Genomic DNA, 23578 nt, shown 5'->3' with positions numbered 1-23578 from the left:
AGAAGGATTAGAATAATGAAGCAAAGAGAAATTATGCAAGTGCTGCTTTAAGTATCTATTTGGTGTTAAGTACTACTAACACCAAACAATGACTTGCTGTTGTTCTAAAACTACTTATCTGGTTAATCATGATGATATGAAATTATTGGGTCTGTAAATATATGTAGAAAAACCAAGCAAAATTGTGGGAGTATGGACATAATAATAAAAGATTTACTTGAATTGTTGTTCTTTATACACACATATCTTCCATAAGGTAGCTAACAATTAAAACTGTTAATTTCAAACGAAACTGTAAAGTTTACAAAGCAAGAAAAGAATTGCCACTGCAACACCTCCTTCAACCTTAAGTACCCCAGAATGGTAAAGATCACTTCTCACTGCAGGGAAGGAGGAAGAATTAAGTCTAGCCCTTAGGGGAAAAAAAAAAAAACCCTAAGACCACCAAGATGAAAACCAGTACTTGGCAAAGTCGCATGACCTTAACCCTCAGACAAATACCGGTATTGTAACCCAAGGGAACTGTGGCCGTCCTTCACCCCTTCTTCAACTTTAGGTAGCAGAACAAGGAGCAAGACTCTACCTGCTCAGGACCAGGGCATTAAAACAGACACAAGGCTTTGTCTTGGGGCCAACTATCAGGTCTCTGTGCTGGGACTCAACATTGATACAAACTGAGGGATCCATGTGCAAGTTACAGATCTCAGACCCCCAGACTGCCCCTGGTGTCCGTGTGCACTTGTGGGACAGATTGGCATTTTCAGTCATACTATTTCCAGTCTGGGAGAGGGCTTGGGGCATACCTACTTTCCTCTCAAGACCAAGTAGGCTTCTATAGCAGTTAGATGCAAGGGTGACCTAGGATGGCATCAGCCTTAGGGACTGACAGTCTGTCTCTACCACTCTTTTCCAATATGTGGCAGCACAGCTGACTAGGTCAGTGCTCAAAGACAGGAATCTAGAACTTTCCTGACACCAAGCAGAACCCTGTGCCCCAACCTCTGTGCCAGATGCTGTGTGGACCTTAGTGTACCCCCGAGACCGTGAATGTCCCTGGGACTGTGAGACTCAGGTGTAACCCATCTTAGCCTCAGTCTAGGTAGTCAAGAGACTGTAGTTACAACACCTTTCCACCTTTGGGCAGCATAGAGTAATGTGAGGTTCAATTTCCTGGGAGCAGGACAACATTGTAAGCAAAAGAATGTGCCCTAGATCTTTGTGGTATGTGAAATGTAAACACTGAGGATACCCTAAAGGCTCTCATCCCCATATCTGCCTCTGGATAGAGCACCTTTAACAGCTTTAGGGTCCCAGTCCATCAGACTCTACTTGAGCTAGCATCTCCTGTGGCTGGTTGCAATGGTTTTTGACCATGATTCCCACTCAGCAGTAGGGATCATAACAAGGAAGGTCTTAGTCTTACCCCTGTATAGTGCTGGTCTTGGTGAGCTGATGAGCTATGGGCCCAGGGTGTGACTTACTTTACATTGATGGCCACAGATGTGTCATAGGAGCCTGGAGCTGGCCCCCTCATTGTGACTCTGCCAAAGGCCAGGTGGAATGATGCAATGCCTGACCACAGACTGATAACTGTGTATAAGGCCTCTGGATTTACTGCAAGCCCAGGAAAAGATTTGGAGACAGACTAGGATAATAGAAGAAAAAAAAAATCATCTCAATGTCAAGTTATTTGACCGTATAATAATAATTCTTTAAAATTCTGTATCAGTCATTTTATTCATTTCAATTTGTTCAAATCTGCTGTTAGAGACTTAGTGTTCATTCAAAAGCACAATGTTACCTTGTTTTTTTCATATATTGTGTCCCTATGTTGTGATATCTCTATCACTTTCGTAAGTGTGACCTTACTGAGCTGCTTTTCTGGATGATATGTCTTGGACACTAGTTTATTGTACAATATTGGGTTTGATTCTAGCTTGGTACCATTGTGTATTTTTCTATGTAGCTCCTTTAGCTGAAATTAATAACTCTGGACACAGCAGGTATCATGGCAGAGTCTGGACACATTGGCAGTTCAGGCTGTTGTGGTGCAAACAGCAGTGCATGTAGGGTATTTAATGTGTGACTACTTCTACAGTGGGAATAGTGAGACTGATGGGCAATTGGTATTCATCAGACATAATTGATACTGTTATTATTGCCACCAGCAACCCCAACAATGGTGATGGGACTGAAGCACTTGTCCTCTGGCCACTCAGGCATGTGGGTCTTAATGCTGCATGGGGAGAGGGGAGATGGGAACCACAGCACCCCCTGTAGTGCTCACATCCAGTCCTGACAGCAGTGCATTCTCAGATGAGATGTGAATGCCATATGTGTCTGAAAGCAGAAGTCTGTTTCTTCAGTGGAACCCACAGGGCTTAGAACCCAAAGAGCTTGGATGACAGATATTACTGGGCCAGTTTGGGATTGAGATAACAATGCTCCCATTAAGCTTTATAGAATATCTGTGGGATCCCAAAGATCAACAAATACATAGGATTTCTGATTCCTAGAGCAGCTCAAATTCCAACAATAGGGCCCTTCCCCTGATGGCCCCCATTGAAGTACTGAGAGATGATGTGAAATCCTTTTTTCAGAACAAGGCTATTGTGCAGATTTTCAGTTACTTACCTGAGTGGGCTGCAAGCCTGTGAGGACTGTGGAAGCTTCCAGTAGCTTGGCTTGCCACCATCTACACTGATGGAGTTTCCTAACATTCTCTCTTTTATCCTGACTCCTGAAAGGGGAAACTCTTCCTCCACTGGCTATAGAGCTGGATGGTAGATACAGAGATAAGTTGCTTTCTTTCTATGCTGTTGTCCCAGATCTATGAACTATACAAGGTATAGTCTCTGAACATAGTCTATGTTCAACTTTCTCCCATGATCACTCACCTCGAAATGCAGTTCTATCCTGTTACTTCAGTTCTTAGAAGAGGGGTTGAAGTCCAGGCTCCTCTGGTCCACCATCTTGTCCTTCTTCATAAACAAACCTTTATTCTTTGACTAAAAAATATAATACAATTGCAATTAAGCACAAGATGGATTATTATTCCCAGAAATAGATTATTAGAAATGAAAGAGCACAGGATTAGTAATCAGAAGCCAAAATAGAAAATATTATATTTTAAAAATCAAAGAGAGAAATATAAGTACACAAAATAGAAAGGACAAAATTATTTATGAGACAAGTGGGGAGTACTCACAAGTTCTTAAACAAATATTGAATAATATGTAAAGAGGTAGAAATTCAAGGAAGATATTCAGAGACATTTAAGAGATAATTCAATTATTGCTTGAAATATCCGATGGAGCAGTATACTGGGGAGTAGCAGTGGAGCTGATGACCTGAGGTATAATCGAAAAGAGGACACACAGACACTGCTACAGTGGGACATGTAGTAAAACCATAACTACAAAAGTATGCAGCTACATCTCATAGAATAAGTCAAACCGTAGTGCTGATAGTTATGTTTCTATTATCAGTGAATTTGTATGTTGTCATTGATTTAAGCCATGAAGGATCAACTAATAGTAGTAATTTGCAATGGGTAAGCAGGCTACAGTGTTGTGGATATTAGGGGAATGTTTTCTTATTGAGGCTTTTCCTTGTCTAATTTAATCTATACTCCATATGGTGAATCTCCTTATTTAAAGAGCCATAAGAGCAGAAAAAGATCATCTTCATTCTCTGTGAAGTCATGCTGAAGTTGGGGGATAGAAATACATCTGGCAAGTGCACTGCTAAATTTGCCATCTGGAACCAAGTTTCTCTCAAAACAAACAAACAAAAAGATAAAAATAAACTGAATGTACTTTATTTTTTAGAATGAAATTCTTGCATTCTTTGTTTTAAATTATCATGCTAGAAGCAAATGCTTTTAAGCAAATACAGTTAACATTAAGGATTTCCAAACATATCCATTTAACTTTTTAAAGTATGATCCTTCCAGAAAATCTGTGAGGTTGGAAAAAAATTTTATCATCATTTTTTTTTTTTAGCTGAGAAAACTGTGAGTCTGAAAGTTACAATGACAGGATTATAGACCTGCATTATAGATAACGAAAGAGCAAGGAACTGAACCTACCATCCACTCTCCCTATCTATTATACTTCCCTTAATACATCAGTTTTATGAGTGTCTTCTGCTAACATTTGAAATAGGGATTTAGAGCAATTCATATTAGTGTCCTACTGTTGGTCTGTCAGAATTAAAACTAAAACCTATCTTTATTGCCACTTACACAGTATAATTTTACTGTGATGCCTTTTCCCCTTATGTGTATGTACTATTTTCTCCTAGGAATTAAAACACTTTGCAGACATTATCCAATTAAACCTCACAAATTTTCCTTTGAGGTAGATATGGAATAATTGTTAATCATTTTCCCTTCTAAATTTATATCTCCATTAAGAGCTATAGAGGGCTTAGCAAAATGATAGCTTATAATTAGCCTTCTTAGAATTAAAGGGAAAAAAATCTCATACCACTAGGGCAGCCTCAATTAAATTTATATAATAGCAATAGAAAGGGAAAGCTTAGAAATGACATAACAATTTAAAAATTGAGCTTTGACTCATACTGTGAGAGCTAATTGGTAGGAAGAAATTCACCATCATTGCTGGGTATTACAGAAGGTTTGCATTTTTTGCATCATGTTTTCTTTTTAATTTTAATGCAAATATACGAACATACAAAAAAACTTTTATTGAATTTCTTTCAGTTTAATGGGAACTATGGAACCTCAGACACTTTAAAATTAGTAACGTAACTTTTCCTAATTTGAGTAAAGAGGTTAATTTTAAAAGTTTTTATTTTCATATTTATTTTGGGAATATTACTTTAAAAACATGACCATTTTATTTAAAAAGAAATGTTTAAATGAATATCTTTTGACTTAATGTCTTGTGTATATTCATAAAGTTTTATTTGGTTTGTATTTGTTGTCTAAACATATATTGTCCCTGGAAATCTATCATTCAACTGCTTTGTTACCTTTTAGTCTTTTTTGTTCTAATCCATTCTTGCATTGCTATTCCTTATTGAAATAAAAACACTTCAAGGTTGTTGTACATATTACAAATACATGTGCTTATAAACCTACATATAATTTCAAGATCTGAATTATATAATACTTAGACATGAACTATAGAAATTATTTTGTTCCTGATAAATTATTCAACTAATTTGTGAAAAACTTTGGTTTTTCTACTTTGACATTTGTGCAATTTCGTCTTTGCTTCAATTTAGAGTATTTTTGTATTTCTCTTCTCATATATAAATATTATCATTATGTATCCTAATACAATATAAGATTTTATTTATGGCTTCAGCTATGCCTCAATTCTAACATTTTTTCTATTTGTATTATTAAATACATTTTTATCTTTTTGCCATGAACCCAAGTATATTCATTTGAAGTAGGTATATAGAATTGTGAGGATCCATGGCAAAGACAGATAGAATATTCAAAATATGTAATTGAGAGAGATATTAGTAAAATTTCTCACTGCTAAAATGTGGACAGGTGTTGGGGTTATAGCACTAATCCAAGAATGATAAATTTAAGATTCCATCTCATTCCCAAAACCTGAAAGGATAAGAAAGAAAACAATGAAAAATGGAGAGCATAATTGTAGAGGGAGGACTATGATCATCAGTAGTAATATGCAGCAATCCCATGATGAACTAGAAGGAGTAGGATATATATGCCATCCTTTCCCTCTCATCCTCTAATCCTGCTGGTGACTTGCATTGGCATTTTGCAGTGGAAGTCAGCATGTGCAAGTCATTGATGCAACCTTCAGAAGGACATATTCCTCTGGGGGATTCAGAAGGATATGGAAGGGTAGAGTGTTGCTATAAGGAGACGAACAGGAAATATATAAAAGGACATTAATGTGTTTTTTACGTCTTCTACTGCTGTCCTACCTGAGGTATTACATATTAAAATCCTATTATCTTATTACAATTCAATTTCCTCTTATATATCTTATATCTGTGTCTTCATAATGATTTTTTTAAAAAGTGGAGATACCTGCCTCACAAGCACAAGGTTCCAAATTCAATCCTCAGTACCAAAAAACAACAACAAAAAAGTAGAGATAATTAGTTTATGTAATCTAAGAAATACAATACAGGATGTAAAGGAAGTGCCAGAAATTATATAGGTCAGGTGGGATTGACAACTGCCATTTTTCAGAGTACCAATAAAACTTCATGGAATAATCAATTTGAAGACCTCAAGTTGATTTCTTTTTCTCCTCCAGCTTTTAAAACTTGGAATGATCTAGCTATAATTGATAAGATTTTTCTTCAGTCACATGATTTCCTCTCACCTAATATGTGTAAAATTGTCTTTCTATGCCATAAATTCAAGCAGTTTTCTCTTTATTCTCTAAATGTGAACTTTGTTTTGCTGTCCTCTAATTTTCAGAATGATGTTATTCAGAATTCAAAGTAACTATTCTGCACCTCTTATTATGTTGTTGTTTTTTTAATTTTCTGATTCTTTCTTTGCAGCTCTTATTCTTTTCTCCTTGTTTCTAACCCTGCCAGCCATAATTTTACCCTACTAGAGAAGATAATTCAGTCAACTCAAATGCCATAAATGACTTTTCAAATTTCAATTTTTATTAATGTAATTGAACCACTGTGAATCATGTTATCTGTCATTGGCTCTCATTTTATTTATGCCTTCTATATGCCCCTTCATGTCACTGGAGTCTGGAAGCCTGCCAACTGCATTACCCAGGCCCTTGAACAGTGAATAGGTAATAGAAAATACTAAAGGAAGGTTGGAAGGTGCAAACAGTAGGTAAAACATTTTGTTCTTCCTTTCTGGTTAATAAATGTGTCTAGTAGCAGCAACAGCAGCTTCTCGCATAGTCAGTGTGCTGTCAGTTAAGTGCAGTGGAAAGGAATTTCAGGAGCTTCAGTCAACAGCATCATATGTAGGGACCTAACTCAGGAGAGCAGCTACAACACCAGCACCACACTAACCTGGTGAGCAGACTGCTATGGATTCTGACTTCAGTAGTAGAAACAATAGTAAAAGCTTTGGACATTTAAAGGGTACCAGGCCTGGGCTGCGTAATGGAATTGAATTCTGGCTCCTACAAAGGGTCAGAAATGATGATTACAACAGTTGTAGCAACAGAGATACCCCAGAAATTGTGGCTTCTAGGGAGTATTCCCAGTTACTTTGCCTGTCCTGAGGGACAGTTATGTTTCCTGCATTTTCTCATCCTTGGGTAACTTCACTTCTTTCCTGTTTAGTATCTTTCAAGCCCTTTTGTAACTGATTTTATACATTTAAAATCTTCTGAAAATGCTTACTGAGTATCTACTTTTGTGACTGTATATTTACAAATATATCTTTCTTTAGTTCTCCCTTTAACTATTTTATCTTTATCAAAATTAATTTTCAGTACATAATATAGTCTTACATAATTTGTTGTCCATATCATTGTCTCTATAAAGAGTTTGGAACACTTGTCTTTTCTTCGATTTTATTGGAAATATTTTCATCTGTAAATTTACTGTTCCCTCCCAAATAATGTTGACTTTTGTAAATATTACATTGCATTTTATAGTACCCTTTATCTGGGGCATTATTTTACATCAAACTTTATAAATATAAATATTTAGCTTTATAAATATAAATATAAATTTATAATGAAGTTATTATATTAGATACAATTTATATATGATTACGATGTTAAACATTAACAATATTACTGAAAATTGGTTTCTCTTTTCTGATAAATATTTAAACATGCAAAATTGAAAAGCATATCTTTTATGCCTATAATTGTGAGATTTTCCAAATTTGGTGTTCTATGAAAAGACACCTTAGATATCCATAACTCTCAGCAAGGAAACATTTAGTAGACTCAAATGTAGTTGAGAGCACCATGGATAAAAATTTATTTGCAAAATTATCATCTCTGGAAAAATAATCAGATGAGATCGGGCATGTTCAGGGTGGTATGGCTGTAGACAGGAAAAATAATCAGAATGAATTCGCTCTCTCTCATTTTTACTATAGGCATTACTAATGTAAGTCCCTCAAACCTAAAAATGCCATGAATATAATAGTTTCTTAAATGTGCCTTATACAATTGTATCATTCACAGAAAACTATCACATTTGTGCTTGAACGCATGTAGGTTTGAAACACTGAGCTGTAGAAAGTCTTTTGTAAATTGACTACCACCATGGAAGTTTCCATTAAAGTTGGAAATGAAAATGACAAAATGTTGTTAACAATGAATTTATATCCAATTTCTTCTCCATAACTCACTTTTTAATCTCCTTTTTTCATTATTACTTCTATAGTCTCCATTCTATACCCTAATTCTACTCAAATTCAATCTTAAGCTCCATCTTATTTTCTTTTTTCTTTTTTTGGTACCAGAGATCATACTCAGGACCTTGTGCCTGAAAGGCAGGTGCAGTGCCACTGAGCTGAATCCCTGGCCCAAGCTCCATCTTATTTTAGTACTGTATGATTTCAAATTTTTTCAGGAATAAAGTAATAAATTGCTGCTTCTAAAAATGTATTTGATATCTCAGTTATTTCTCTACTGGTTTCTGACTATTGCTCCATTTATGTAGCTACCAATGCTACATCTATTCTATGGTAATAACAGCTAACTTACAACTGAATACTCAGTCATCATCATAGAGGAAATATTCTGATACAATTTACATAAATGGAAAAGATATAAAAGTATATTTTATTGCTTCCTTTCTACATAAAATGATAACACTCCTTTACAACTTTCTTTCTCTTTCTGTGTCTGTTGGTCTTTCTAGAGTATACAAAAGTGAAGGGCAACTTACAGTTTTTATACAGGAGATTATTTTAGTTTATCCCACCATTGGTAGAATTTTTATTTGGTATAGGACAAATAATATTTTATGAAAATAATCCAGCACTTTACCCAGAAAACTGTGTTTTTCCTAATAATCTATAATTTTTAAATTAAGATAATTACTTTTCACTAAAGGATTCAATAACCCATAAAGATCTGACCAAATTATGTCTTTTGTTCTTTTTTTTAAAGACAGGTTCCCCTATGTAGTTTGGTTAGCCTTGAACTCACTGTATCTCCCATGCTGGCCTCAAATTCATAGTGATCCTACTGTTTCAGCCTCCCGAGTGCTGGGATTAGAGGCTTGTGCCATCACGCCTGGCTCCTGAGGTGTATTCTTAATTCCTTGGGCTACATATCTACAAAACATTGAAGTCAATGACATGGTTATATTTGCCTACTAATAAATACCTCAAAGTTACCCATAAATCAGTAGTGTCAGCTAACATGGATTTACCATTCAAACTGCTCTTTCAAGAAGTTAAGACATCCAAAAGCCAAATAAAAGCAAAATGGTTCATAAAATACAACATTTCACAAAATATTTTGCCATAAGAATATATGGAAAATATAAAAAAGAAAAACATAATTACATTAAGCATATAAAGTTAAGGATCCTTATTTCCAGACAATATGTGATGTAAGTTATGGAATTATTAAGAATATATTCAAAGGATATACCAAAACATTTATTTCAGTAATATTGAAATTTAATATAAAGTTAATCATTTTTTTCTACCATTGATGACTAAATTGTCAATATTTTCCATTAGTATTGAACTTTTTTTTCTTATTATCATTCCAGTATTTACAAAACATACTCTTCCTGTTATAGTACCATCAATCAGAATTAAAATTTTTTAATTTTTTAAATTTAAAAAATCTAGTCCTCTGCATACAGCACTTTTCTACCTTAAAAATACTTTTGAAAAGCAGGCGTTGTAATGCATTCCTGTGATGCCAGTATGACAGAGGCTGAGGCGGGAGGATCACAAATTTGAAGTGAGCTTGGACAAGTTAAGGAAACACTATCTCAAACTAAAATAATACTAATAAAAGGTTTGGATATGTAGTTGGTTGAAAAGGACACCTGGTTTCACTCCCCAGTAACATTTGCAGCAACAATAACATCATCATCAAAGAACCTTTTATCTTGCACTTTGGGAAATATATATTTTAGAGTGTCATTGTACATCGTGGCCCGTCTGTCAGCTTTAAAGCTAAGCTCCCCTAGTACCCGTGACTGTAGGCATCTTGTTTTGACTAAATCTAATATTATCATCTGTATAATGGGATAATAATAAAATTGCCTTTGGGTAGTTTTATTAGGATTTAATATGATAATGTAAATAATGTGTTTATCATAGTACCTCTATTAAATATGGACTCTATGTACTCATAAATTTAAATCTTTCCTTGATCTACATAAAATTTTATCTTGTTATACCTACTCAAAAATTCTGATGAACTGTAAACTTGTTGATTATGAACCTTATCCTGTATTCAATATTTTATATATTATTATGAGTAAATATGCTATAATACCATTTTAATTAAAAGAGCACAATATACTCCCTACATATATAGTGTATCATAATAATCACACACTACAAAATAGAGATGTAATAGTTGTATCTCCTACATCTGATAGTTACTCCTCTAATAACATATTAATATTTCACCTGAGTAAAGATATTTAATACCATTGATTCTAGCTTATTTTAATAAGGATAACACTTTATCACTTAAGGCTTATCTTGACTACTTTTTAGTGATTCATATGTAATTTGATAGAACTTCTAAATATACAAAAATCACCATTGAATCAAAACGCATTATACTTATTTGATGATGTGTATTACACACCTAATTAGCATTACTAGAAATAAGTTGACTTTACCTATATTTCAAATGAATAAAGTTAATTATGTGATGAATACCTTTGTGCACTGTACCTTGGTAGGAAATGCTTTTTGTTAAGCTCTCAGTAAAGAAGGTGTGGGAGTATGTAAGCTTTAAAACTGCTCATTTTGTAAAGACTACATTTTTTCATTGCATTAAATTATTTCTGATACTCTACATTTTGAAATGATTAATTTTATTTTACCTGATTTAAAGGCTTATAGTTTGCAGCTATATACTTCAATTCCTTATTACTCCTGCTCTTTTATAGTATGTATCTCAAATCGCTTCTCTGCCTTTTGGCTAAGATCAAGTGTAGTGTGTATCTCAGAGCGGTCTAGATCACTGACATGCACACATTATCGCACTGTGGCATCATATTCCAGTGGTCTCTCACAATAGTATCCTTCTCAGTGTGTCTTTCTATTTTGATTAAAATACAACCCTTCTTTTTTCAAATAAAATCTAAAAAGTAACGTACTGTTTCAGTTTTAACAGGATACTGCTATATTATTAAAAGATGATGTGCTATACTGCTGAAGTGCTATATCTGCATTTCTATAGACGTGTAAAAGGTAATTTATAAATGAAAATTCTTGAGCATATTACCATTATATTAATGATTATCCACAAGGTATCTACAGGGAAGGTGCCAATGATAACTGAAATCATATTCTACTGAAGATGGTAGTCTTTATATATACTTTCAGAAAATCCTTCATTTATACATTGAATAAATATTTTACCTTATATATACAAAGTACTGTTTTAGATATTAGGTAGATGAAAATCTCAGGCTTCACTACATTTAATTTTTAATAACTAGATGCTGATGATTGAAAATAGGTATAACACATAAATAACTATGTGCTTGTATGTAAATAAATATAAAAGGAGGCTAAGAAGTTTGAGAGAAGGAAGGTTGTAAGAATGGCAGGATCATTTCATTGAGAAATTGGTATTCATGAAGAAGCTTGAAGAAAGTGAAAGTGTTATCCATGCAAGGTAGGTCAAAGGCAACAAGCAACTTGAAGGGAATGTCAGTTGAAATGAGGCCAGACCACCAAGCAGACAGAGGTTATTTTGAGCTGTGTAGGCCATATAATTTGTTTGTTTTTACCATCAGGGATATAAGGAATCATTGAAGATTTTGGCAACGATGGTCAGTAACGAAGAATGGGAAAGAATCATGCTGATAATTATGTTGAGAATATATTACAGGTAGACAAAAGTGTTTGATGGAAAACCTTTTGATGTCTTTTGCAATAATCCAAGTGAAAGATTATGGTGGTTAGATGAAATTCAAATTAGTGAAGGAATTAGGGGAATAAAGGAGGTATGGTATTCAGTGTTAAAAAAGTTAAGAGATTTAAAAAATCTAATTAGAGGCATCTAGTTAGTGGTTGAGTAAGGGGTATGAAATTCAGATTGTATCTCTAAATATAAATTCAGGAGTATTTGGCGTAACAGCTGATTTTCTCTGCATTTTAAGTTAAAAATCAGTTTTTAAAACCTCTGACAATGTAGATATTGCCAGAAAGAAACTCAGTTTTTAAAAGTGTCTTTTCTTTATTCAGAAAAGCCCCAAAGGGACTCATTGTCAAAGCTCTTAAACTTAACACACATACACTATACCAGGGAAAAAATACTTCAGCATTATATTATAAATATTTAAATTTAATAATTTTCCTTAATATCCAAAGAGAAAAATAAAGTACAGATATTTGTGTTGTACATTTTTTATTACACTAATTGACATCAGTTAGAAGTGGTTTGTAAACTATATAAGGGTCAACCAAATTGAATAAGTTTATGTGTAAATATCAGTAATGAAATTCAGAAAAGTGTAGAGATTATATCAATGTCTTTTTAAAAACTCAAGTTATCCTTCTCAGTCTCAGTGTTACATAAATATCCAATAAGTACAAGAATGTACATGGCAATAATTATTTATTTGCTGTGGATTTAATGGAATTGTGTTTAATATTATTTACTTGTTGACTTAGATTCATAGTTTATTGTCATTGTTTTTTTTTTTTTCTGTTTAGTCCTGGTACATCTGTTTTTAAATACTAATGAAAAAAAATGAACATTTTCCAATAGAATCAAATAAGTTCTGAAATTCCATGTGAACCAAAAACTCATTTAGTGCCTCTGTATTATAGTTTGTTAATTTGTTTCTACAACTAGTTAACTGGGATATGAAGAAGTTAATGGACAAAGAAATACTGAGTAAGCCTAAACTGCCTGCCTGAAAACAGGGAGATAACTACACTTTTTTTTTTTTTTTTTTTTTTTTTTTATACCAGGGATCGAACTCTGGTCCTTGCGCTTTTGAGGCAGGCGGCGGAACCAATGAGGCAAATCACTGGCCCAATAACTACACTTTTAATGGACATGTTTAATTATGAGTCCAACATAATAAAATCTAAAGAACAAACAAAATTATACACTATTCACAAGTAAATGTTTTAGAATATTGATATATTCATTACTTCTTTGTGTTAGACTCAAATATAAAGTTAAAAAAGAAAAATAATCCACCATGTCTGCTAAAATATGAATATCTAACTTTCTAAATTTTTTAAAGAATGTGCTCTATAATTAAATTGATAGGACAGGGTGCACAGGTAATGGGGAAAAAATAAGAACCAAGATACATCATGTACAGGTACAAGCACCCAATGATAAGTGTAAACGTATTGTATACCTAAAATGTACCAATAAAAAAATTTAAGCAAAAAATAAAAATAAATAAGTAAATTGATAGGAAAAATATACAATTACAATACATCAGGTGTTTGGAATGAAAGGTATCTATGCTTTCCTGATAGCATAGATCAGTAGAGTTTGGAATAAATTCATATGTAACAACAAAGTGTTATTTACATTTTAAGAAGTAAAAACATGAAGACAATAAATATCTTCAAACATGGAAACATGATAAAATGTGAAAATTCTGGATATATACAGTCTTATAAATTTTTATATAAGAAATAGCATCTTTTGGATTATATGATTTTATAAAATGCCCATTATACCAATGTGCCTGAGAGTTTTAGTTTCAGATTCCCCAGCAATATCAAACATTGTGTTTTAAAAGGCAGTGATTAGTGGAATGGCCTGAAATACAGAAGTTTTGAGTCAAGGAAGACAGGAATAATTACAGAAGTAAAATGAACTGTATAATTTACACAATGCTTGCAATTTCATTGATTTATAAGAATGAGGAAAAAAAGTTGTGAATAGTGTATCATTATTTTTAGATAACTATTTGAGGGATATGTGTTAAACAGGCAATATAATTATAATCGCTATCTTTATAATGGTAGATTTTGGCAATAAATAAGGATGGAGGAGAAAAAGCATGTGTAAATTGGTCCTGAGTCTAAAACAGTCTTGAATAGACTTGTAACAAATGTGAACACAATTAGAAAAGAACGTATCATTGCTTTAAACAGGAGAAAAATATTCCAGCAGAAAATGCACTTTTGGAAGTTTAAGATATCAAAAAATAGGTATATCATTAGATAATGACTATTTAAATTTCAAGTTTTTCCTTGTTTTATCAGTCAATTTTTATTTCATTAAAAATGTGTTGTAATAATTTCAGTAAAATTTTTTTAAATCATAGCTTTATGTCTTTTTTAAGATTTTGAGGTACCTTGAGGTATAATAAATTTATGATTATTTGTTCTTTTAAAATCTGATTCTTATTTAAGTTTTCAGAAAAAGAAAGTGTAATGTCTAACAATTCTGATCAAAAGTTGAGGTTTACCTACTGTAAGATAGAGATAACGATGCTTATGAAGTTAAATATTAATAAAAGTCACTGAGTCCTTCAAAAAGGCAAGAATACCTACCTCTTTTCACAAAAGTAAACTATTGAATCTTACTGAAATTAAACTCAATTAAAATGTTAATAAATTCCCAAGGTATTTTTTCTTCATGAGTTTTTTTTCAGATACTACTAACAATGAATGAGAATATTATCATCAACCTAATATAGAATGTGTACTTAATACATTTAATTGTTTTAAGAGTACAAACAATTTATTGAAAGATAGTTTCTGTCTAAGAGAAACAGAAGGGGGACTGGAAGTTGGATTGCCCGCTCACCCAACTTCTCAAAGGTGTTTTATGGGACAAAACCACAAGGTGAGGCAGGTCCAAGGGGGGACAAAACTATAGTCAACTAGTGAGATTACAAGAGCAGTTGCTTACATAATATTGATACCCTGAGAAATCACAAGATGGATAAAACTACGAACGACCAATAAGATTATGATAAGTATAGTCACTTAGGTAACGTTGATTAAATGCAAATCCAATGGGGAAACAAGTCATGCAGCAAGCCTACAAGGAATGAGCAATGATTTTTGGTGGTAAGGGGTATGTCAGGGATCTTGGGCCCCCACCTAGGTGATTGATACCTATTTAGATATCAGTCACTACTATTCATGCTATGCAGGTGTGGTAGTTTCTGTTCTTTTACAATGCTGGCTTTCAGTGAATGTGTTTTAAATTTCCTCCATGTTGGCTCCTCTGCTGTCCTCGATGTTAGCCCCTCCAGTGCTGGCCCTATCTCCATTATTCCTAGAATTCATTCTTTGATTTTAGAGAACATGAACTCACACTTCTGATATCTAACATGTTTGGGAGTTGCATTTCTTCCCCCTATATCATTCTGGAGGTCTTCCACCAAGATTACTGGTTGGAGGGACCCAACTATTAAAATAAGTATGGTTGTAATTGACAGATTCAGTAGAGTAGCTGGATACAAGGTCAACAATCAAAAAACAATAGCCTTCTTATACTCAAATAGTAGACCCACTGAGAGAGAAATTCGGGGAAATAATTCCTTTTACAATAGCATCTAAAAAAATGAAATATCTAGGAATCAACCTAACAAAGGAGGCAAAAGACCTCTACACTGAAAACTACAGATCTCTGCAAAAGGAGATCAAAGAGGATATAAGAAAATGGAAAGATATCCCTTGTTCCTGAGTAGGAAGAACCAATATAGTGAAAATGGCCATACTTCCAAAACTACTATATAGAATTAATGCAATGCTCATTGAAATTCCAACAATATACTTCACAGAACTAGAGAAAACAATCCAAAAATTCATTTGGAAGCAGAAGAAACCTAGAATAGCAAAAGTTATTCTAGGCAACAGAGACATGGCTGGGGGCATCACAATCCCCAACTTGAAACTATACTACAAAGCTACTATGATAAAAACAGCATGGTACCAGTAAAGAAACAGACCTAAAGATCAGTGGAATAGATTAGAAGATGCAGAAACTACTCCAGACATACTCAGCCACCTCATCTTTAACAAAGGAGCCAACTACCCTCATTGGAATAAAGATAGCCTATTTAATAAATGGTGTTGGAAAAACTGGACTTCAACCTGCCAAAGATTAAAACTAGACCCATACCTATCACCATGCACTAAAGTAAGATTGAAGTGGATTAAAGATCTAAATATTAAGACAGAAACACTAAACTTGCTGGGAGATAAGTTAGGTAGAACTCTTGATGACATTGGCATAGGAAAAGACTTTATGAACAAATCTTCAGTAGCACAGGAGAGAGCTTGCACAAAGAATCAACAACTGCAATCTCACCTTATTAAAAAGCTTCTGCACTGCAAGAGGAACTACCAAGAGAGCTAAGAGACAACCTACAATGTGGGAAGAAATTTTTAGCAGATAGATTCAAAGATCCAATTCAAAAATGGGCATTCGAAATGAACAGACATTTCTCTGACAAAGAAGTAAAAACAGCAAATAAATATATGAAAAAATGTTCAATATCACTGGTCATTCAAGAGATGCAGATGGAAACAACACTGAGATTCCACCTCACCCCACAAAGAATGGCTGCTATCAAGAAATCAACCAATAACAAATGCTGGAGGTGGTGTGGAGAGAAAGGAACCCTTCTCCATTGTTGGTGGGAATGTAGATTGGTGCAACCACTGTGGAAACCAATATGGAGACACCTCAGAGAACTAGGACTAACAGGTCCCATTTGACCCAGCTATTCCCCTACTTGGAACCTTCCCCAAAGAATTCAAAGAATCATACCACACGATATATGTGCACCTATGTTTATAGCAGGACAGTTTGTAAGAGCTAAAGCTTGGAAACAGCCCAAGTGCCCATCAACTGGAACCTGGATAAAGAAAATGTGATTTCTTTATAAAATGAAGTACTACTCATTCATAAAGAATGAGAAACTAGAAACATTTATAGCTAAATGGATGCATATTGAGGCCATACTCTTAAGTGAATTAAATAGGACACATGTGTAAATATCGAATAGTTTTTCTAATGTGAGAAATTGAAAGTGTAAATAAGGATGAAAATGATTAAAATGAATAATTGATAATTTGAAATAGGAAAAGGTCCAAGGGTTTGGGTATGGCAGGAGGGGAAGGGGAAAGGGAAGAAGGGAAAGGAAAAATTATGAGGAAGAAAAATAAAATGGAATCAAAGTCTGTGTAAATAGGGAAGTGTGGAGGGAGTTAATGGTGAACAGGTAATGGGAGAAAAAATAAGAACTAAGATACATCATGTTCTGGTACAAACACCCAATGATAAATGTAAATGTACTTTATACCTACAATGTACCAATCAATATATATATATAAATAAATAAAATTTTAATAAAATAAAATAACTATGGTTGGCTGCCAAACTCCAAGAGGTCATATAAATGAAATCAATGACAAATGTGCTAGACATTGTTCATCAGGATCCACCAGATCAACCTTGTAAAGCGCTCATAACCACTAAACTACAGTACAACTTCTATGTTGGATTCTAAAGTCCCTTGGACCTTCTCCTTATCCTCTTTTTGGAGGCTATTGTTGACTATATTCATAGCAATCCTGCTGACCTAATTATTTGGCCCATGTATTCTTAACTATTTCATTGGCTTTATCTCCTCCTGACTCAAAGCTATATACCTATCCAAGATGACAATACCTGGCACCTATCAAAGGCCTTTAGATAGACACTCTAGAGAGTAACTGATTGCTGATCACAACTATAGCCTTCTTCAGTGGGAAGTAGCCAGAACACTCTTTGCCCTTTGCCCCTTCACAGGAATTAGGGGTACTTTTTCGGGGGGGGGGTACTGTATATAAGTAAGTTAATTAGATATCTTGTAGGCAGTTAGACAGGGCCAGCACACAAGGAGCTAACACATTTAATTTTTATGTACATGTGCAGATACTGTATTGTATTAAACACCACTCCACATACAAAAATAATTTATAATAAGTATTCAGGATTAATTATCAATTTATTCCTTTATCAAAAAGCATTTATATTAGAAAAAGGGACACATTTAGCTACATGATTTGGACTATAATATGGGCAGATCATGACACATGAATAAACAGACAAGTACCTATACTTGTGTATATACACATATATACACACACACAGACACATAAAACCATGCTATCAAAATTCAGATTGCTGTCCATAAAATTGTCTACTTGTGGGACTGCATAACTCTGTATTCATAAAACTCCCCTAGCCCCAACTGTGACTGAATGTGAGTTAATAGATAAAGATGCTTGTTAGTTCGGGGACACTAGATAAGATCTGTATCAGCCATAAGGTCCCAAAGTAAATTACTCAACTCTTTGTTCGAAACTGATGTTCCGGACACCGCTATCTATAGAATAATCTATAAACATCTGGTGACCATCAGTAGGTGTCAGCTGACCACTAACCTTTGTTCCTCTTCTGTAAATTCCGCCTGTTAACTTTCCCTACAACCCCCTATAAAAAGAGCCTCGGACTCTGGGCTAGTTGCCTCTCTAAGCTACTTTGCTTTGGGAGTGCCGTCTGGCCAGACTAAGGTCTGTGTTACTTTCCAACTTGTCCGGTGTGTTCCTTCCCGGGTGTTCTTCACTGCAGTCAGCTCCTCAGAGCGTTTGGTAAGGCCCTCGGTCTTACACACTATATCATGGTTTATGTATATTATGTGTAGGCACTTTTTAGTTTTTCAATACAAACACTCCCCACTTACATTTATCTTTCCTTTGCATAGATGTATGAGACATTAACATTTATTCAGATTACTAATGACTCAATGAAAAGTAAAGCTTAGATGACAGCTAGCGGGTAGAGGGTTTTGTTTTAGGATAACAAAGGTGAATTAAATTTGTGGCCATGGTTGCACAGCTTTGTCAGTGTGCTAAAAGCCTACTGAATCTCAAACTTTAAGTTTGTAAATTGTGTGGTATGTAAGTTTTAGTTCAATAAAGCTACTATCTTAAAGTCTTAAAATAAAAGTGAAGCTATTTATCTTTGTGTATAACTATCATCTGCACCAATAGTTATTAGGCCTGTGCCTTTTGTTTTAGTACCCTCTTAGCTTTGGCATTAAAATAATAAATTATGTTTTTTATTTAAGAGCCAAGTCCTTATACCCCTTTCCCTGTAGCATGTATAAAGAGCAAATTGTCATATGTTGAAGACAACCTCAGTATATTTGCTTTATATATAATCTCTCTCTCTCTCTCTCTCTCTCTCTCTCTCTCTCTGTATATATATATATATATATATATATATGGCAGTCTCATTAAAATATCTCTTTTTGGAACTTTGACTTGCATTCACTCATAAGAAAATGACCAAAAAGGATAGGAAATAAATTCTCTCTCTCTCTCTCTCTCTCATATATATATATATATATATATATATATATATATATATATATATATATGGAGTAAGAGAAATAATGACATGTTTCTTTCAGAGATAGTGTAATATAGAGATACAGAAAATGAGATGTAGAATCAGACTGGTAGTTTTATTGACTGTAGCATCTAACAACTACATAACTTTCTCTGTTTTTTTTTTTTTTTTTTTTAGGTTTAGAGGGACTGGTTCTTTATTTCAAAGACACTTGGCAATATTCAGGATCAAAACAGTTGTACTACTGGTTCTTCTTTCTCCTGAGTGGCCCCAAAGAGAGACCACAAGAAAGGAGCATATATTTTAAGCCAATAAGCTGCAAGATATACACTCAACAGATGTCACAGAAACCTCACCTAAAAGTGGGGTGAGGAAAATAACTTCAAAAGATCGGCACACTGCCAGCTCACAGATTGTAGAGAACTCTCGCAGCCAGATGGAGCAGCTGTTCACTCCAACCCTAAAGTAGCAAAATTTCAAAATAATATAAAAATTTAAAAGTTTTGTCATAAGGCATTCAAGATTTCTCCAGCAATGACTGATAAAAAGCACAATGAGATGGCACTTTATCAGAGACAGCAGCTTCAGACCCAAAAAAGGGTGAGATGAATTTCATATTGCTGAACCAGTGCAAAAACATTATTTTCCTTTTATTCAAGGAGGTAGGAGAGCAACTAATGGATCATCTCAACATTAAGGGAGGGACACATGGTCCATTCAGTGAGCAGCTGGGAAGGGGCTAGAAATTGGACAAAAATTTGGCCTCAGGGCTGGGGATGGCCTCAGTGGAAGAGCTCTTGCCTATCATGCATGAGACCCTCCTTAGGGTCAATCCCCAGCATCATGTACACACACACAAAAGTTTCACAGGTCTCACCATCTTAATTTGCTCACTTCTCATGAAAAAAGTAACCAATAAAAATAAAGTTGTGCAAAGATACCTTAATGCTCAAAATCTGAGAAGCACAGTTTTGTTTTTGGCTAACTCCTCCTGGGATCACCTTCCTGGTTCAGCTGGTACATGGTGCAGAGCAGTGAGGTTTCCTACAGTGGAGTCTTTCCCTGGGCTCTGTTTGGCTATTGGTGAGGAATATGCCTAAACTCCTTTTCCTCATCTGTGGAGAAGGCACTATGCGGTAGGCTGAAAAGTTACCATCCAAAGTGAGAAAGGAATTAGATTGCTGGTTTGGAGCTGTGGAATTAGTTGGAATCTTTTACAAATGGTTGGTACAAAAACAACAAAAAATTATTACAAAGGTGTACATGCTTTTAAAGACACTTCACATTGTGCTCACGTTCCCTTAAATGTTGTTCCCAAAGGTGCTCAGCCTCTAGCCCAGCTGGAATTACTGGGAAGAGGCAGAGACAGTTTGATGCAAAAGACAAGAGGTGCGGGGTGAGGTGGGGTCGGGAGAGAGAACGTTGAAAGGAGACAGCAGCCTTAAAGATCAGGATTTCGAGATCAGCTTGGAGAAAACTGGCCTCAGGTGGTATCAGGGTCAGAGGGAGGAGCAGTGGCAGGGCAGGACTGGGGAGCTCTACATCTCATTCAGGTGGAGGTGAGTCTGGTCCAGCTCTCTTTGCATACAGAGGCGCTCCTCTTTGGTGTATTTTAGCTTATCTTGCAAGTCATCAGAGGTCTTTTCCAGTTTGGCTACTGATCTCTCAACAAACTGGGTCGCGGATCTCTGCCTCCTTAACTTTATCAGTGGGAATCTTTATCACTTCCTCGTATTTGTCTTCTTTGGGGGAGCACTTTTCTTCCGCAGTACTCAGCCACTTCAGGTTCTGGTCCGTCAGTCTGATCTGCTCATCCATCTCCCAGCAGCGGTACTCTCATGAACTCAGCTCATTCCTTTGTGTGTTCCAAGTCTTCAGTAATCACCAACTTACAAGCCACCCCTTAATACTTCCTATCTGCTTCTTCTGAAATGCGTTTAACTTCTTTAAGTTGAATTTCCTGGAGTTCTGTCTTTTCTTCATCTTTTAGGGCCCGGTTTTCAATAACCTCCATACCTCCCTCCTTCTCATCAGCAGCTTTCTCAGCTTCCTCCAGCTTTTGCAGGGCAGTGGCCAGGTGCTCCTGTGCACGGCTCAGCTCCTCTTCAACCAGCTGGATCCTAGGGTTCCAGGAGGCCACCTCTGCCTTAGTCTGTTCCGGACCCGCCTTTCTCCCTCCACCGCCTGCTAGAGGTCTTCTACTCTCTCCTCTGCATCATCTGCCTGCTGCTGAAGAATCTGGATCTTGTGATCTCTGATGGTGGTGATCCCTGTCATAGCGCCCACCCAGCTGCCTCTCTTCTCAGTCCCTGCCTCTCCTTTGCTTTCTCCTCTGTAAACTTAGTTATAATAACCTACGCAATACAGATTTATGGGAACTCAATGAGTCTTCCCACCTAAAATCTTCCATGTAGCACCTACCACATTATAAGTGCTCACACATTATTGAATGCCTATGTTAATTTTAGTAAGCAAGTATTAAGTTATGTTTAGTAGCCCCTACTTGTTAAGCATTGCACAAGATTTTTATGTATACTAAGCTGTCAAAAAAATTAATGAAAAGTCGAGTATTAAGACAAATGCTTACATCCTTGTCCATATTTTTCCTCACATATTTGCAAACTGGATAATCTTTTCATATCTCTCAGAATGTTTTCCATACTATTGTCTGGAATATCCTGTTCTTTTATTATCTGAGAGACAATAAAGCAAACAAACACACAAAACACAATAAAATAAATTGAAACAAAATCCTTCTCTAGGGATGTAGTAAAGCAGGATTGCCTTTCATGTTTAGCAGGTTGGACTTCAGAGGCAGGATTTAGTTTTGCCATTAACCAGTTCCATGATATCAAGTGGGTTATTAGAACTGCCTGAGGAAATACAAAGATAAGAGTACATGCTTGATGTGTGACGTTACCTTTTAAAACTCAAGTACAGGCCCGTTTATAATGTCCTTACCAGTTCTTTTTAACACTGATTCTATCCTTCTCTGTGATACCATAATCTACAGGCCCTTTATCACTTGTTACTTTTACATATTTATTTCTGTAACGAGATATTTCCTTGTACACATGACACATGAAGGTGCTGACCAAATTTCAGTTTCATTAAAGGAAATATATTTCAAAATTACTATAGTAAAATATGATCTAACAAACTAAACTATAAGAAGGAAATATAATTTAGGTTTAGACATATATATGTAAAGATTGAAACATATAAACACTTATACATTAATATAACACCTTTATATTTACAATTAAGGAAAGATCATTATTAATAAATATGTTTGAGAAGATGGTGGTATGTTTGGTAAATACTTTTAATTAGCCCAATGTAAAGAATTGTCATTGACCAGTTTTCATATATTTGCTGATGCATATACTATATAATTATCAAAGTGTATTTTACATCACAGACTAATACTGTATGACTAGTTTTTCATCCACTTACGTCATAAATTTTTATTAAGGTATTTATTAATTTTTTATTACATACATAGCTCCATGCCAAGTGCTATGAAGATTAAGAGAAAGATCCTATATGCAATGACTTCATAATAAAAATAGATGATTTTATTTACATATAATGATAATAAAACAAAGGGATCATTATATTTTGAGAAGAGGTAAAGATGGAGTACTACGGATTTTTAGGAGTATGAAGTAAGAGAATTTGGAGACCTCCTACAGAAAATCAGTTTAAATACTGATTGACAAATATGAGGGATTTGTTCATATAAAGATACATTTGAAAGGAATTTTAGCTTGGTGAATGACATATAGGTGAGAGTTCTCAAGAAAAATGGCCCTCAACAGGTATTTTAACTCAGAATAAAAGTGAACAACTGTGTGACAGACTTATACAAGGATATGTCAAGCTAGAATGAGGAAATTGAAATACTAAATCTGCCATCATGCAGCTGTCTTACATGGAAAAAGTCAGAATTTCTTGAGAGAAAATGCAAAAGAAATAAGTGATCAAAACTGTGTAATACCCAGAGTCAGAAGTGATTATTTTATTTGTGAGGTATGATGCAAACTAAAAACGTAGCTCTTTTATAA

The 23578-nt window shown here is 34.8% G+C and overlaps 1 pseudogene; it reads right to left on the bottom strand.

The window, feature by feature from the left end:
- Positions 1-21049: 21049 nt before the first annotated feature.
- Positions 21050-21788, bottom strand: LOC101725915 (tropomyosin-like; annotated as a pseudogene).
- Between the last annotated feature and the right edge of the window lie 1790 nt (positions 21789-23578).

This window comes from Heterocephalus glaber, unplaced genomic scaffold, assembly GCF_053883595.1.
Source record: "Heterocephalus glaber isolate CG9 unplaced genomic scaffold, H.glaber_assembly_v1.0 deba00001429, whole genome shotgun sequence".
NCBI lineage: Eukaryota > Metazoa > Chordata > Mammalia > Rodentia > Bathyergidae > Heterocephalus > Heterocephalus glaber.
Note: the sequence above shows the minus strand (reverse complement) of the source record. Positions and strands in the feature narration are given on the sequence as shown.